Source organism: Nycticebus coucang, chromosome 17 (genome assembly GCF_027406575.1).
Source record: "Nycticebus coucang isolate mNycCou1 chromosome 17, mNycCou1.pri, whole genome shotgun sequence".
In the NCBI taxonomy this organism is placed as follows: Eukaryota; Metazoa; Chordata; class Mammalia; order Primates; family Lorisidae; genus Nycticebus; species Nycticebus coucang.
The window spans coordinates 77,585,579-77,602,327 of NC_069796.1; positions in this window are offsets into that span (position 1 = coordinate 77,585,579).

Sequence of the window (16,749 nt, forward strand, 5' to 3'; positions counted from 1 at the left end):
TTGCTTCTTCTGTTCACACTAGGATTCGGGATTTCCCCAAGCCCACGCACGCAGTAATCATTCATTCATTTTCCCTGCTGGGTTGTGTTCCATTGGAGGAGTATAGCCCAGTTTCCTCACACAGTCTACTCTCTGTGGGCATTTGGGTTGTTCCTGCCTTTGCTATTGTGAATAATATTACTGTGCACATGCTTGTATGTGAGTCTTGGCACTGGCATGGGAGAGTTCCCACAGGGAGCACGCCTAGGAATGCAATCATGGATCCCTGGACGTGTAGGTGTTCGGCTAAATTAGACAATGCCAACTGTTTCCAAAGGGAGCACTGCACAAGGATTCTCCCACCCGCGGGGATGACAGTGCCCATTGTACCACATCCAGTGGGACCTCACTGTGGATCAGTTTGCGAAAACGATCAGAGTGTTGCTCGGTACCTTCCGTTCCTGCCTGCAGGGCCTACTCGGAACCTCAGCTGTGACCCGCCAGCGTAGCGCTGGAATAAAGTTTGGAGTCCTTCCTGCGCCCACATAACACAATCTCTTACACCAACTTTCTTCTTCTTTGAACACTTCTGGTAGATTTCCGCCTCAGAGCCTGTGCCCTCCCGGACACTCTTCCCCGATCTTCCTCCTCTGGCTTCTCCATCCTCAGTTCGTTCAAGCATCATTCTGTCTAAAAGACAGGCCACTTCCCTTCACTCCATCCCCTCCTGGCTCTGTTTTTCTTGCAACCTCCAGAAGCCTGCACATGCACGTGTTGGTCTCTTCTCTGCTTCTCCACCAGGAGATGGGCACCTCGGGGCAGGGACGCATCTCAGTACCTGCCACACCTCAGACACTCAGAAGAGAGCGGTTGAACAAATGGACAATTGAAGAAGTCGCCCACGGTGCTTTAAAACCTCAGCTTGGGAAATTGGTTCAGGGCTGAGTTCTTTTATTTTCATTTAAAAACACCCCTTACTAAGTTCCTTTGCGGAAATTAACCAAGTCTGAGACCCCCACAAAGGTCAGCGAAAGCATACAATAATCACAGAGATCTCTGCGTGTCTCCACATATATGTGAGCTAAGTAATCTCTCCCTGTTCATTTCATTCCTCTTTTCTTCCCCAACAACTAATGTTAGCAGTCTTCATATTGATGCATACAAAACATAGGGCTTTTTAGTTGTTTTTACCAAAAAAGTGGGATTCTCCATTATTCCCATTTAACAATAGTGTGCTAGACATTCATTCATATCCCTGGATATACAGCAAAGTTTTTTAATAGCTGTTGAAGATTCCACTGCATCAGTAACCTGCAACCTATTGAACTGATCCCCAGCTGATGGACATGCACGTGTTGCTTCAGACTTGCGCCACTGGGAACAGCACTGCAATAAACATCTTGTACTTCCAAGTCCTGTAAACTAGTGCTTGTTCTTGTTCATAGGATAGCTCCTCATGCAAAGGATCGTTTTGTTCAGACACACATATTTTATAATTTAACACACATGGCTGGGCTACTCCAGTAAGTCACCTGGTCCTGCCCCTGTGCCGTCCCACGTGGCTTTCTTTGCCCTGGATTTCTCCATCCCTGCCCCCACCCCACTCAAGGTTGCTCAGATGTCGGGTACACCTCAGTTCCCCAGAAGGCCCAGTTTCTTGGAACATGGTTGCTCCTGACCAGACTACCCATCCTTTGGAAGCACTTCCAGCCCCACTCCCAGGGTTATACTGGCAAGTGCCTGGACTGTCTTCCCTCCAGGTGCTCAGCAGGCCAGGCCTAACCCTGTGCACTGGCTTTAGCAGTGAAGGCAGAGAAGGGGAGGGGAAGGAGGCCACAGAGGAGGGACGTGACTGCAAAGTCTCCTTCCATTCTTGGGGTCTCTTTTTGTTCTGAGTGTCTCGTAGCCAACTTACCACCAATAATGATGACAACTACAACAGTAGAAGTCAGTGTACATAGCAGGGATTCCCAATGGTGGGAGATTTTGCTCCCCACGGGGTATTTGGCAATGTGTAGAGACACTTTTTGTTGCCTCAACTTGGACGGGGAGTGCTATTGACAACTTGTAGGTATGGGACAGGGAAGCTGCTAATATCCTGGGATGTACAAGATGGTCCCTCATAACAAAGAATTATCCAGCTCGGGATGTCAATAGTATCCAGGCTGGAACGCCCGGTTTGTGGTGTGCTCACTCCGTGTGGGAGCTGTGCTGAGTGCTCTCTGTCTGTTTTGCCTAATGTAATCTTCACTCTGTTCTCGGAGCAAGGTATCATCATTACGCCCACATTACGGGTGAGCAACCTGAGGCTCAGTGAGGCTTAAGGTTCACAGCTATGGTGTGGCAAAGACAACCCTTGAACTTGGGTCTGCTTGACTCTTCAATGCCGAATGATCATGTGGCTCCAGCCTGCAGAGGCAGACAGGGTGTGTGACACAAATCAGGTGCCAAAGACGTGGTGGGCTGGGGATAGCCTGAGTGTAATCTTGGTCCTGCCTACATGCCTCGGGGCCAGTAGGAAGGCCGCCCTGTGACTCCTCCAGCCTCCGAGCTCCTCGCAGGGCTGGGTCAGGGAGAGCTGACAAAGGGAGCAGGGGTGTCTTCTTCCCTGCAGCTAGGTGCCTGGCTCAGGCCCAGCTCCCCGGGCATCCTCTGCGGCTGGGAAGCTGGCAGCAGCTAGGCGAACACATGGCGAGGCCGCCCTGTTATTGCCATTCCCGAGCCAAAGCTGGGCTGTTCTTTACTACACCTGGAAGAATTTGTTTGCATCCTCTGTGTGTGTGTTGGCCTCAGCTACCACAGCGGGCCTGTCGATGAGCGTGTAAGTGTGACTGTGTCTCTGTGTCTTTGCGTGTAGGTCTGCCTTTGTACACTGGTGTTTTTCTCTCTCTGTTTGCCTATTGTTTGGCTATTCAGGCAAATACGCCTGCATGTGCATCTATGTCTGATTATGTTAATGCTGCGTGTCCAAGTGGACGTAGGGGACCGGGAGCTGTGCGTATGTGTGTGCACACGTGAATATGTGCTGTGTTATGATGTGTCTTGCAGGATTGTGAGTGTATACGTCTCCATTATCCACGTTTGACTATTAGGGTATCACCAACATAGAAGCTGCAGACCCTGATCTTTATTTGTTCCTTTGGGCCTCAGAGGGTCTCGGCACCTCCTTAAGTCAGAAGAAGAGAGAAGCCCACCCAGGCTCCCCCTCTCTGCTCCCACAGCCTGTCCACCTGCCCTCATGGCGCCAGCTGTCAGGGACAGAGGGCCTCAGGCCTCTGCCAGACAGTCGCTAAGGCTAAACATTTACCGAAGCCTGAGGCCATGTTTGTTTAGACCTCAAGGGTCACTGAGAACAGTCTAGCTCTGGTAGTTTCTCTCTTGTAGGCTGAGGGGAGCAGGTGCACTCTTGGTGAGGTGCTTGGGGCTGCAACTTTCCTCCACGAAATGGGCCGCCTTCATCAAGGCTTGCTTCACTTCCAGAAAAGTTTAACCTTGACAGCATGTTCACTGACTTATTCTTTTAAAGTAATGTGTCCTAAACTCTAGTCTTTTTGCCAAACTCTATATACCTTCTGTAACTGTTATTTACTTCACATTTTTTCTTTAAACAGATCTACTTTTAAAAATGTAAATACCTATGTTAGCTTTATTCAGAGTAATTATATTTTATGTTCTCAAGGGTTAGGTATGCTAGTTATAAATGTGTACATATTTTGTATCCTTAATACATATGAAAATAAAAAGCCTAGATTCCCACACTCCTGAACATCATCTTGCTTGGAGTAAAAATGCTTCAGAAGGTCCCTCTGGCCTTCTGCTTTAAAGATAGCAGTCTGGTTCAGAACATCTGATTTCCATACAACTTGCTCCGGAAGATACCTTTTGCATAAAAACAGGCAGGCCTGGTGCACCTGGGAGGTAGGCCTCCAAATCTCCAGGGGAAGATGCCTGTTTCCTGGGTCAGGGTAGGGAGCCTGGGAGAGTCTCAGGAGATGCTGGAGGCTGGAGGTCCCTGGTGGGAGTGGCTTACCTCCCTGCTTGGGACCCAGTGGCCCAGTGGTGTCATTGCTGTGGTGATCCTGAGCAGGGACTCAGGCACAGAGCCTCCCTCTTTGCAGGAGAGGATAGGAGGGGAGGGAAGGGAGGCAGATGCCCAGACAGATGGGGCTGGCCATAGGCTCTGCGGCCCTAATGAATTTCCTTCCTCGGCCCTCAGGCGGGTCAGTAAATGAGACCAGCCACAGCATCTGGGATGACTCCAGCACAAGGCTAATAAATCAGGACTAGAATGAATCCTGCTTCCCTGGAGATGCAGGAGGCGGGCCAGGCAGCGGGGAAGCCGGAAGGTTCCTGAGAAGCCGGGCAGCAGCCAGCCTTCGGGTGATGCTGGAAGGAGCCCAGTGCTGACTGTGCAGGGTTGGGTCCCCAGGGCAGATTGGCAGGTGGGGTGAGTTCTCCCAGTGGCCTGGCTTGCTGACCTCTGGGTCTGAGTGCAGAGACACCCTCCCCCCCATCACTTAATTTATTCCTATGAGTCTTGGTCTTAGAACAGGCATCAACTCCTCCTTGGGGAAGCCCTCCCCGCACACGGAGGGGCCCCATCCACATGCTCTTAAGATCCCTTCTGCTGTCAGCCCACTGACCACACGTTTGTTCCTCTGCTGGAATGCAAGCTCCCAGGACCAGGGATGGCCTGTAGCCCAAGTGGCCAGTGGCACTCTTGACACCTGCTAGGAAGGTGTGCCTTGATCCTAGTTGAGTGAGAGAAGGAGAAACAAAGGTAGCAGAGGCTGCTAATTCTCTGTGGGAGCAAAAGAAACCTGTTTCTGGATGCAGAAGTCTTTAGGAAGTCCGGGCCACTGTGGCACCCAGGGCCTTGGGGACACTTAAGTGCGTAACGTTGGCTCTATCACTACTCAGGTATGGGTCCTCAGGCCGGGTAGTCACCTTCTCAAGCCTCACCTTTCCTTGCTAAGAGGACAAGATGTCTTGGGTTGCGGGAATCAAATCAGGTACTTCACCCTGCCATGTGTTAGCTGTGAAATCACACCATCTCTGAGCCAGATGGTATGTGAGAGAACGTGGCTTTGCACTTAATTTTGCAGACAAGCACCTGGGATTCAAGTTCTGGAGCAGAAGTACCCAGCTGTGGTGTGGTAGCTGTGTGCCTGTGGGTGCATAGCTTACCATCTCTGAGCCTCTGCTCTCTGTCTGCAAGATGAGGCTCCACAACCCACCTGCTTCATGGTACTTCCCAGAGTATGAAATGAGACATTTGTAAAATCACGTTTTTTGACTGCCTACTATGAGCTAGGCACTGTCATATTGGAAATTAAGCAGTGAACAAAACAGAAAAAGAAAAGCCCTGCCTTTAGGTGGCTTATTCTAAAGGGAGGGGAAAAGAAAAACACCATGCACAAGATTTATTTTATTTTATTTTTTATTGAGACAGAGTCTTATTTTGTCACCCTCGGTAGAGTGCTATGGCATCATAGCTCACAGCAACTTCAAGCTCTTGGGCTCAAGTGATTCTCTTGCTTTAGCCTCTCGAGTATCTGGGATCACAGGCGCTCTCAGAATACCTGGCTATTTTTAGAGATGGGCTCTTGCTCTTGCTCAGGCTGGTCTCAAACCTGTGAGCTCAGGCAATCCACCAGCCTTAGCCTCCAAGAGTGCTAGGATTATAGGCATGAACCACCACGCCCAGCCTGGACAAGATTTTTTTTTTTTTTAAAAAAAGGTAACCTCTCAGTATTTTAGTGCTGACAAGTGCTAATGGGGACAAACAAGCTGGGGGCTAGGGAGAGTCTCTGTGTGTATGTGAGAGAGAGGGAGAGGGAGAGAGATGGGCTTGGACAGACAATCCTGTGCCTGTGTGTGCAATGCGAGAGAGTGTCTGTGGGTACGTATGTGTGGAAGTGTGAGGCCTGGATTTAAGAGTACAAATATATTCTTTGAAGGTGTGAATTTGTGTCTATAAATAGGAGTGTGACTGTGAGGGGGTGAACAGGCGTGGGTTTGTGAGTGAGCACGCAGGAGGCAGTGTGTGCTGGTGCACACACATTCCCTGGGTCCTGGAGAGGCAGAGCAGACTAGGCAGGAGGGGCGTCTCTGTGAGTAGATTTCAGAGGGAAACAGCAGGCTCTGGGCTTGGCCAGGGACTCTTGAGTTTTGCCATGCCAGGCCCAGCTGGGTGAAGCTTGAGCTAGGGAAGGGGATAGGGGTAAAGCCTTCACAGGGGATTCTAGGGATAAAGTGAGGCTGGCCCCTGTGTGGTCTGCATATCCATGGAATCCCCTGGAAAAGCACCTGTGGCACCAGTGTGTCCACAGAGGATGCCCCCTCCCACCCTTCACTGCCTCATGTGAGAATAGCAGTATAAATGCCTCCTGTCCTTGACAATTTCTGTAGCAAAGAAAGTTTACTATCTTTGCAATTACTAACAGCACCTAACTATTAGTAATATTGGGCACCTTCTAGTGTATTATCTCTTGTAGTTTTCACAGCTTTACGGAAAGAAGACGTTGTGATCCTTCTTGTTTTCAGAAGAGGAAAGTGAAGCACAGAGAAGTTGAGTGATTTGTCTAATGTTAACTGAGGGAAATGGTGAGGCTCACAAATTCGGAAAGGAGAACTTTATTTCACACAAAGAATTGTAGTCTGTGGGTGGCCATTCCAACAGGCTGGAAAGCACAGCCCTTTCCAGAAGTCAGGAACACATGCTTCCAGGCAGGGACAATGGGAACAGGAATTTATACTGAGTGGGATGGCCAAATATATACATTTAACAAACTATAGGAGGAGTCATGAATATTTATGAAAGGAGAAGCGCACACCTGCGTAAGCGAGCTTTACGCCCCTTTGGGTTTCATGATCAGAAAGTGGCAGCCCTCTATGTCAAAAGGTGAAGCACGGACATAAAAACCCTCTCTGTGCAGGTTTTGCAGATTCCATGGCTGGTGGTCTCTTATCAGAAAAGAATGTTTGTCTAGAACAGGAAATTGGTTTCTGTTTATCCCTTAGGAGGAAATCCTGATGGCTGATAGCAAGGAAGGGGGTATAATGAAGTGTGTCTGTCATAGCTGGGAACTCAGTTTTTAAGTTTTTCTGGGGTCCCCTTGGTCAAAAGGGGGTTCATTCAGTCAGCAAGGGGCTTAAGATTTTATTCTTGCTCACACCAATATCACACACAGTAGGTAACAGGGATCCATGCTCAACCAGCCTGATTCCAGAGCTTGCACCTTGGCCATGGCTCTGGACTGCCTCTATGCTCCTGGGGCACCTACATACAGTGTTCCAGGTAGATGCTGCAGGGACCAAGTGGCCAAAGGATGCTTGGTTTCACAAGTCAAGGGAGTGATTACAGAAGGCGATGCCTTCTTGAGAGGATTTGAAGGTTGTGGAGGCTCTGTGCCCCTTCCTCCAGGCCTTGCCCTCTCTAGGTGCACCACTCTGCCAGCACCTCCATGTGTTCGCCAACCCGAAAGCTCTCTGAACCCCACCATTTAGGGGTTCTACGGACGTTTCATTACATAGGCATGATTGATTAAATCATTTGCCATTGGTGAAGCACTCATTCTCCAGCCCCTTTTCCCTCCCCAGAGCTCAGAAATTCAGATCAAAAGTTCCAAGACTCCAGTCCTACCTCCCACTTGCAGCTGTTCATAGACCCTAGCCCCCAGGCAGTCCCTGGATCACAAACAAGACAGGTTCTATAGGTTTGTTCTTAAGTTGAATTTGTATTTAAGTTAGAGCAGTTATATTTACCAATAACCTCTGTTTATGAGTTGTATGTCAATCAGATATTTGTAACTCAGGAACTGCTTGTAGCCTTGTTGCTCTGGAGATTCTAGAGGTCTTAGAAGCTCTTGTGTCTGGAACTAAGGACTAAAACCAATATTATAACAAAAGATGCTCCTATCACTCCTTTACCTGGGAAATTATAAGAGTATAAGGTGCTCCATGCCAGGAAGTGAAGGAGGAAGACCAAATATATATATTTCTTACTTTATCCCAATATCACAGAAGGTGTTTGATTGGTCTGGATTGAAAACTGTGCTTGAAAGAGGAGGTACCATGATTGGCTCAGTTTGGACCAATCAACAGTGGTTGCAGAGCAGGGGCCATATAAGATGTGGCCTCTTCAGCTGGAGGCAGTGGATGGAGTGGGGGCAGAGCAATTCCCAGGACAGGGAAGTGGTGCTGGAGGACAGGATCATGTTATCAATTGTACACAGTCTTTGGGTCCAAATGGCGGACTTTTCCTCAGAAGTTAGTATGATTGAATCCACAGGGTGTTTCAGTTTCTAGAGGCTCTTATTAAAACTTGGTAATCGCTGAGAAGATTCACACTAAAGTTGAAATCAGCTGCCAGGGATGTGAGAGCATGGTCCTGTGGGAACGGGATTAGACCACATGTGTATGGGATGGCTCTGCAATTTCACTCTGGGACCTGCCAGTGTATGCATGCAACAGAAAGAGAAACAGCTTGAGAAAAACACAGGCTTTGGCAGCTGGCAGAGCTGAGATCAAATCTGCATCTAACTCTCCCAGGAGAACCTTGGCGTGTCACTTCACCTCTCTGAGCCTCTGTAAAACTGAAAGCAGCAGGGTTATAAGCAGGCCTTCCCAAATGTGACCAGTTTCCTCATCCACAGCTTTGAGGTAGTCATTGAGGTGGGCATTTACTTTAAGTCAACCTGGTTGGTCCTTTTTCTCGGGGGACCAGATCATGAATTTTGTGAGCTATCCCTACCCAGGAAATGGGGCCCTGTATCCCTCTGGGGGGGTGAGCATTCTGTTCTCCTGACCTCCCCTTTGTCTCAGAGGTGGCTGGGAGCAGTGGAACGGGCACAGGCTTGAAGTCAGGTAGAACCGGGCTTGCATCCCAATTATGTCACCAACTGGATGTGTGACCCTGGGCAAGTTGCTCCTCTCCTCTCAACTGATCTGTAAAGGATAGTTTATTCTTCCCTCAAAAGCTGCTCATGAGGTTTAAATGCAGTAGCAACACGTGGAACTGCCCAGCAACAGTGCCTGCTCCATCACCGATTTTAGGAACCCACATTGAGTGCCTGCTGTGCATTTATTCAGTAAGTGCTCATGGAGTGCCTCCCATGTGCCCGGAGCTCCACCAGGCACTGCCAGCCAGGTGCAAAGCAGCCTGTCTCTCATCAGGCGGCCCACGTTCTTGCATAGTGGTGGAGATAGGCACTGGTCCAACAGGTAAACCATGTTCTTTGAGGAAAAACAAAGGGTATGAGGATGTGAGGGCATGGTGGGTGTGGGGTAGAGGATAGGATGTGAGTTCAAACACTCCATGCCAGCGGGATGAGTTCCCAGGCATACAGAGACAGGGTTCCCTCCTGTAGGAACTGGCCTTGCAGTGGGCTGACAGAGCAGACGGCGTGGTTAGAACTGACAGGGAGCTCGTCACGGACCTGGAAGCATAGTGTCCCGGCTCTGCCCAGTGACCTCTTCCATCCTTGGGAGGGAGCTAACACTTGTCACAATCTATGCGGGATTCAGAAATGCACTTAGTGGCATCCTGGTCCCCTACATCCTCTGGGCACTTTCTCTAGACACCTGTGAGACAGAGACAGGGTCCTCCCTGCCCAGGCCCCATCCACCTGCCATTCCTCCTGCTCCAGGGTGCCCTGGGCAGAGGCAGGACCTCACATTCCATGAGTTCAAAGGCAGAGCAGGCTCTGCTCCTTGCTCAGCGCCCACACCTGGGTGCTCTGGGGTGGGGCCCTTCACTTGGCTGAGCCTCCAGTTTCTTCCTCACCTCTGAAATGGAGATAAGCGTGGCACTGAGTGACTGCGCATTTCTAGGACTCTCTTCCCAGGGTCAGATCACAGCAGTTTCTGCCCCTGTTCTCCTCCTTTGCTGTTGAGGCCTCATGATCTGGCCTGGCCTGACCAGCAGGTCTGTGCTCCCCTTCAACATTCCCAAAGGTGCTGAGGGTTTAGCAATCCGAGGCTCTGTCAGGCAGCTGGGCGACCTCGGGGCCTCCCTTCCTCTCTCATCCCTTATCTTCCCTGTCTGTCAGTCAGGTGGGATAATCACTGTGCCTCTAGCCACTTCATGAAGGGCACTGGAAGGAATGCAGAGAAGAGGCAGATCACCTCCGTGCCTGGTAAGTGATGGCTGTTGTCTTCCCTTTAGTCCTCCCAGCTTCATCTCAAAATGAGTCCCATTCATTCAGTGTTTACAAATACCCAATTTTACCTATATTATCCCGCTTAATCTGCACAACCCTGTGTTGTTAATATTTTTATTATCTCTCTCTCTCTTTATGGTTTTGTTTTGAGACAGGGTCTCAGTGTGTCACCCAGACATCATCAAATTGCACTGCAACCTTGAACTCCTGAGCTCAAGCAATCCTCCTGCCTCAGCCTCCTGAGTAGCTCCGACACATACCACCACACCCGGCTAATTAATTTTTCGCTTTTTGTAAAAATGATCACTTACTATTGCCCAGGCTGGTCTCAAACTCCTAACCTCAAGCAATCCTCCAGCCTCCCAAAGTGCTAGGGTTATAGGTGTGGGGCACCGTGCCTGGCCCATTGTTTGTTTTCTGTAGGAGGTAACTGAGCACACAGAGGTGAGGCAATTTGCTCAAAGTCCCCTAAGTTAGGTAGTGGTGGGTTCAACATTCAGACCCCAGCAGCTGTCTCTGGAGCCTGTGCCCTGTCCCCTGACCCCTGTAGCACTCTCTGTCTAGCAAGTCACTCTGCATATTGTTATTTTGTACATAACGCCTGCATGACCCTGCTGTGAGACGAAGACCCATTGAAGGCAGAGAGGAGAGACCTGTTCCTGCCCTGCCTCTATGCACCATCTGAATTCCCTGCAGAGCTTTTGTCATGACCACTGTGTCTGACAAAGTGCTAGAGTCTGAATCAGCCCATCACTGCCCTTGAGGAGCTCAGACTGGCAGAACCTCATGGGGTGGCTGAGCAGAGCCAGGCAGCCTGTTGGGTCCAGCAGCTTGGATTTGAAACTCAGTGGCTGCACTGACCAGCTCTGCACCTTTGGCTGAGGCTTTGAGTCTCGGCTTCCTCACACGCCAAGTTGGGATAATAATACCAGCCACCCCAGATGGCAGAGGAGTAGAGAACAAATAAGAAGTGTTAAGAAAAACACTCAGCTCCCGAGGAGTGCCCCAGAACTGAGAGCAGGAAGGGCCAGGGTGCTCCTCCCAGTACATGGGTCAGGACGAGACCTGCGCTAAGAGCAGACAGCACTGGCAGGCCAGCCGATGAAGTGCCTCATGCTTAGCAATTATAATCTCAGCTGCTGACCTCTACAGTAACTCTGGGGAGGCGATCACTACCCACAGTTTACAGACAAAATGCTTCAGCTTAAAGAAGTGAAGTCATCAGCCAATGTGAAGGAGCTCAGCCTCGGTTCACTGCACCTCACGGCCCCTGAGCAGAGAGGGGGTCCTCAAAACCAAGCCTCTGCTCCTTGGTGGGTGAGGTTGGGGTCAAGCCTCTCTCCCTCGCCTCTGTGGCTTCTCATTTTCCGCTCTCCAGGGCTGGAGCCCCAGGTGTGTGTAGCAGCCTCTGCTCTTCTCTCAGGGCTCCCCTTAGTATCCGCTCCCCTTTATTTCAGGTTCCATGTTCTTCAGTGTAATTGGCCCATTCCCCTCCACCACCCCCACCAGGGGCCCAGTGACTAAGTATAATCAAGCGTGAGCCCATTAAGAATTTATCACTGCTCAAAAAACAAAAAAAAAAGAATTTATCACTGCTCATCAGATTCTTCCCCCTCTGTGGCTGCTCCTGTTCACATTCCCCAGGGCTGCAGCCCAGCTCCAGCTCCTTACCTGGCTGGTCCTGCTTCCCCCTCTTGCTCCCCCAGTGCAGCCAGTTCCGGCTGGTCCCAGTTAGTATTGCTGTGAGGGTAACAGAGCACCCAGGCTGGCCCACCTCCTGCCTCCACTGGGGTTTGACTTAAAGCCGCCTCTCCCTCTAGTGTCAACATTCTAACATCTCCAACGTTTTATAGCAAGGAGGATCCTCACCAAATGGAATTTTGGACTTGCCACTTACTTTCCTTAAATACTGCATTTCTCCCCGACTCTCACAGAAAACATAAATCCATTTTTCTCCTACTTATTCAAGAGGTAGCTAATGAAAATCCATTGTATTAATGGGGGTTCTGCAGAGAAACAGACCAACGGGATGTGCTTACATACAGAGATGTACTTTAAGGAATCAGTTCAGGTGATTATGGAGCAAATCTAAAATCTGCAGGGCAGGCTGGAGGCCCAGAAGAGCTGATGGTGCTGGTGACTTCTGAGGACAGTCTGCTGGAGGATTCCATCTTGCTCAGGGGCTGGTCTTTCTGGTCCATTTAGGTCTTCAACTGATGGATGAGGCCCACCCACCATGCGGAGGGCAATCTGCTTTACTCAAAGTTCACTGAGTGAAATGTTCACCTCATCCAAAACACCCTCCAAGTAGATGCATAAAATTAACCATCACATCTATGCACTCCCCAGTGCCCTGCTGCATGCTAAGGAGAATACCAAACGAAAAGAAAAGGAGATTGCTGCCATCCAAAAGTTTAAAGCTACGTGAGCAGACCTGAAATCAGTCTCATCCTGGGCTTCAAGCTCACCTACTGCACTTGTGTGCTCTGAGGAGGAAAGTGAGTCTAACGCCCCAGCCCATATGATCCTCCCTCCACGCCTGAGTCCTGGATCTGCTGCCAAGAAGGAGATGTCCTTCGCTTTACCTTCCCAGCCCTTCACCGCTTCTTTGGGTGAACGGCTTCTTCTGCTCCTACTCCATGTTCCAGGGATCCTGCCCCTCCCTTTGGTCCAGGAGTGACCATGTGACCCAGAGAGGACCAATCAGAGCCCTTCCCTGAAAGTTTTAAAATGAATACTAATGGGAAGGAGGCAGGAGCCCCTTACTGTGGCGTACCCTAGACATGTGAGCTCAGAGCCTGTTAGAGCCCTGGTTCCAGCCTCAGCATAGAATGAGGCTGAGGAGGCTAGAGAAGCAACAGCAAGCAATAAAGAGAGAATGTTCTGGTAATTTTCTCATAGCAGATTGCACTTGCCCATGAGGCCCAATCTCATCCCTACGTTTCCCACCATTTTGTTACGTGAGTCAATATCACTCCTACCCTAACAACCCCTCTCCTTTCTCTTTGTCTGACCCTAGCAGGGTGATCTCACATGGGGGGAGTAGGGGAGAAGGGACAGCTTGACAACGTCTAGAGACATTTTTGGATGTCACAGTTTGGGGGATGCTAATGGCATCTAGTGGGTAGGAACCAAGGATGATGTAAACATCTAACAATGCACAGCTGCCCATAACAAAGAATTATCCGGCTCCAAAAGTCCACAGAGGTAGAGAAGCCCTGCTGACCAGGACCACACCTGCTGCTCAGATCCCTTCCCAGTCCTGAGTTGGATTCCTCTGAAATGTATGGGTGGGCCAGAGGCAAAGCATCATCGCACAGCCACATCTCCACTTCCACCCGGTGTGGCAGCCACTAGCCGCGTGTTGCTAGGGATGTGCAAGTCTACATCAAGATGTGCTGTGAAGATAAAAGACACCTGAGGTTTTTGAGATTTAGGAAGAACAAAAGGATATAAAACATGACTCATTTTCGTATGGATTCCATGTTGAAATGATTAGTTTTGCATGTATTAGATTAAATAAAACATATTATTAAAAATAATTGTACCTGTTTGTTCTGTTATTAACGTGGCTGCTAGAGAGGTTAAGATTAATGACGTGGCTGACTGTGCACAGAGACGAGGGCCATTGAGATGGCTGTGATGACAAATACGGAGCCTCCTTCCTGCTGCCAGGCACAGGCCCCCGTGAACAGCACTCAACGAACCTTCTGGAAATCTGAACTTTTAAAATCTGCTGCAGACCTCCCTTCCATGAGGTCCTCTCCAAGCTGGGTTCCAGGGACATCCATCTTTACATGACCAGGACCTTTCCTTCCTCCAGTGTCCTTAGCTTCTCCTTCCAGCATCTGACCCAGAGCCTGACAGATCACAGCTGCTCGGTGCCTTTGTGTGTGATGGGAACAGTAATCCCTGTAATTCTCTATCTTAACACAAGTAAATTTTGCCAATGTTTCTTTCTCCTGGGCCCGAATCTGGATTAGTCCTGTGCCTTTTTGCTACATTCTTGGTTAACCAAGGAGGTAGGAAATAGGACCACCCTTCCTTATCAGCTCCCCACAGTTCTCTGGCATAATTTTCTGCTGGCGGCTCTCACTTTCCAAACACATTTTCAGAGGCTTTGCCGTTGTTATAGAAAATGCAGAGGTGAGCTGGAAGTTGATGCTGGCTAGTTACCATGGCAACACCAGCTGCTTCTGCCTCCCCAGCAAGGCAAGCGTGGCCACGGGGCTGATCAGATGTTGTCGGAGTTGCTAAGAATGAAACACATAGGGTCCTTCCCAGTCTCTGTTCACACCAACGTTCTCCTGGCCCCTCAATACCACCCTGTTTCCCTGGGGGTGGTGCCCACCCTACAGCCGATCTGCCAGTGCATTTGCAAGAGCCCTGTCTGTGGAAATGGAGGCTGGCAGTTGAGGGGAGAAGACCTGCTGGGTGACATTTGCAGAGTCATTAGTCAGTCAACTCCTGTACCTTTAAGACACTGGCAGAGAGCCCAGCCCTTAGCTACTATCACCGGAAATTTCCCATTTTGGAAAGAGAGCTGCTTGGGAGCTAATGTGACAACATCTTTTTTTGTCCATGGATGACGAAAGAAAACTATTTAAATGGCTTATGTTTTTAAAGGAAGAGTAAAAGGTCAGTAGCTTGAGGGTCTTTGTGGCTCCAGGTCATGGGCAGGTGCTTTAGGGCAGCCGTGACATAGCTGTCTGAGCACTTTAGGTGGCACTGGGATCATCTCATTGGGTCTCCACCACAGTGTTGTGGAAGTAGATAGAATCACTATCCCCATTTCACAGATGAGGAAACTGAGGTTGAGTAAGGCCAGATAAGGGACCCAAGGTGGCACTGCTGCCATCAACAGAGCCACGGTTTGGAGGAAGATGTCTGGTTCCAGAGCCCCAGGTCTTATCCAGCATGTGGACAGTGATGGGCGTCCACACTGGTGTGACCAGTTTACAAAGGAGGACAGGGAGGCTCCCAGTGGTGAGAGCAAACACCCAAGTTCCCATAGCTAATAAGTGACGAGGCCAGGATTTGAAACTCAGTCTGTCACGTTCTAAATTTTGCTTACTTGCTTTGGACACAGTAAGGTGCTATCTGCCTATGAGTGGGCACTTCGCAAACAGGAAGCTTCCTTGTGAGTTCTAAAGCACGCCCAGAATGTGCTGCAAGGACACCAGCCAGGGCTTGGGGCGGAGGCCATGACAGGAGTGCAGAAGAGGCAGCTGCACCCACAGTCCCCTGGGCAGGCCCCTTGGTGAATCAGAAGCAGGTGATGCCGCCGAGAGAGGCTTAGACTGCTTAGCCTGAAATGGTGGCAGCTTTTTCTATGCCACAAGGGCCCTGCAGTTGCTCAAGGAGGTTAGTCAGAGCTTCTCAGTCCACACAGATGTATCCAAGCCACTGTCATCTCTTCTAAACAGGACCTAAAGCCCAGGTGACAAAGCACAGCTCTCTTCCGGAGGAGCCAGCTGGATATTCCCAGGAGGAAGACACCTGGGGGAGAGGTTTTCTGAGGATTGTTGGAGGGAGGTGATCTGAGAGGTGCAGAGGGCCAGGCGTGGGTCAGTTCCCTAGGGATTTATACCTCAGAGAAAAGCAGCGAGACAGCAAAGACGGAAAGGCAAAATCAAGAGCCCAAATATGTACTCCTGATGTCCCTAAGCCACTCAGATTTCTGATGTGACGCTGTGCTTTCACATGCAAAAACCTGCCTCAGCTTCCCCCCCCCCCCCCGCACAGATATCGGCCCCTCCCCACCCCACCCCCGGCAGACCACCTCCTGTGATCTCTCTCACCTCCAGAATAAACTCACCTCTCCCTCATCACCCACCCCCATGAAAACAGGCTTTAAGATTCACTCAGATCTGAGTGGGAATCCTCGCCTCGCCATTCTTAGGTGTGTGAACTTTGAGCAATTTGCTTCACTTCCAGAAGCCTCCGTTTTCTCCTAAGAGCGAGCAGATTACATCTGTTTCTCTAGGCTGCCAGTAGAGGAACACAAGGCGCGGGAGGTAAAAGCCCCCTTAGCCCTAGTGCATGGCCCGCGCTCAGCATGGTTTTCTTCCCCGTCTGTCTCCCCCTTCTAACACGTGTGTGGTCTGGAGACAGCTAGACGCTGAGCTGGTGGCCCCACCGGGGCCCTCCTGCAGCCCAAATGCTGATGCCTGCCTCCACCCTGCCTCCGCGCCCTGCCGCCCCAGCCAGCCCACACTTCTCATTACGCAGCTGGCCTGTAATTAGACCGCCGCCTGTTTTCGGAGAATGTGCCCGTCAGCCCCTCTGCTCCGCTGCCTCTGTGGAAGCCCCCTTCTTGTTGACAAGGTGCCATCTCCACACACAGGGACATCTGTGGAAATGTGCCAATGTCTGTTCTTCCTATGACCCTCTTTAACTTGGGATCTGCTGAGACAGGGCCTGTGTGACATGGACGGATGGAGAGAGCAATTACAGAGGTGGCTCCTGGGCCTAGGACTTCAGTCCTGGCAGTGAGGGCAAGGAAAGGAACCTAGAAGAGAACTCAAAAATGTCTTCCACCAGCCCACCAGGTGTCCAGGTGACCTCCATGCAGATTCTGAGACCAGCTGGAGTTTCTTGGCATTAT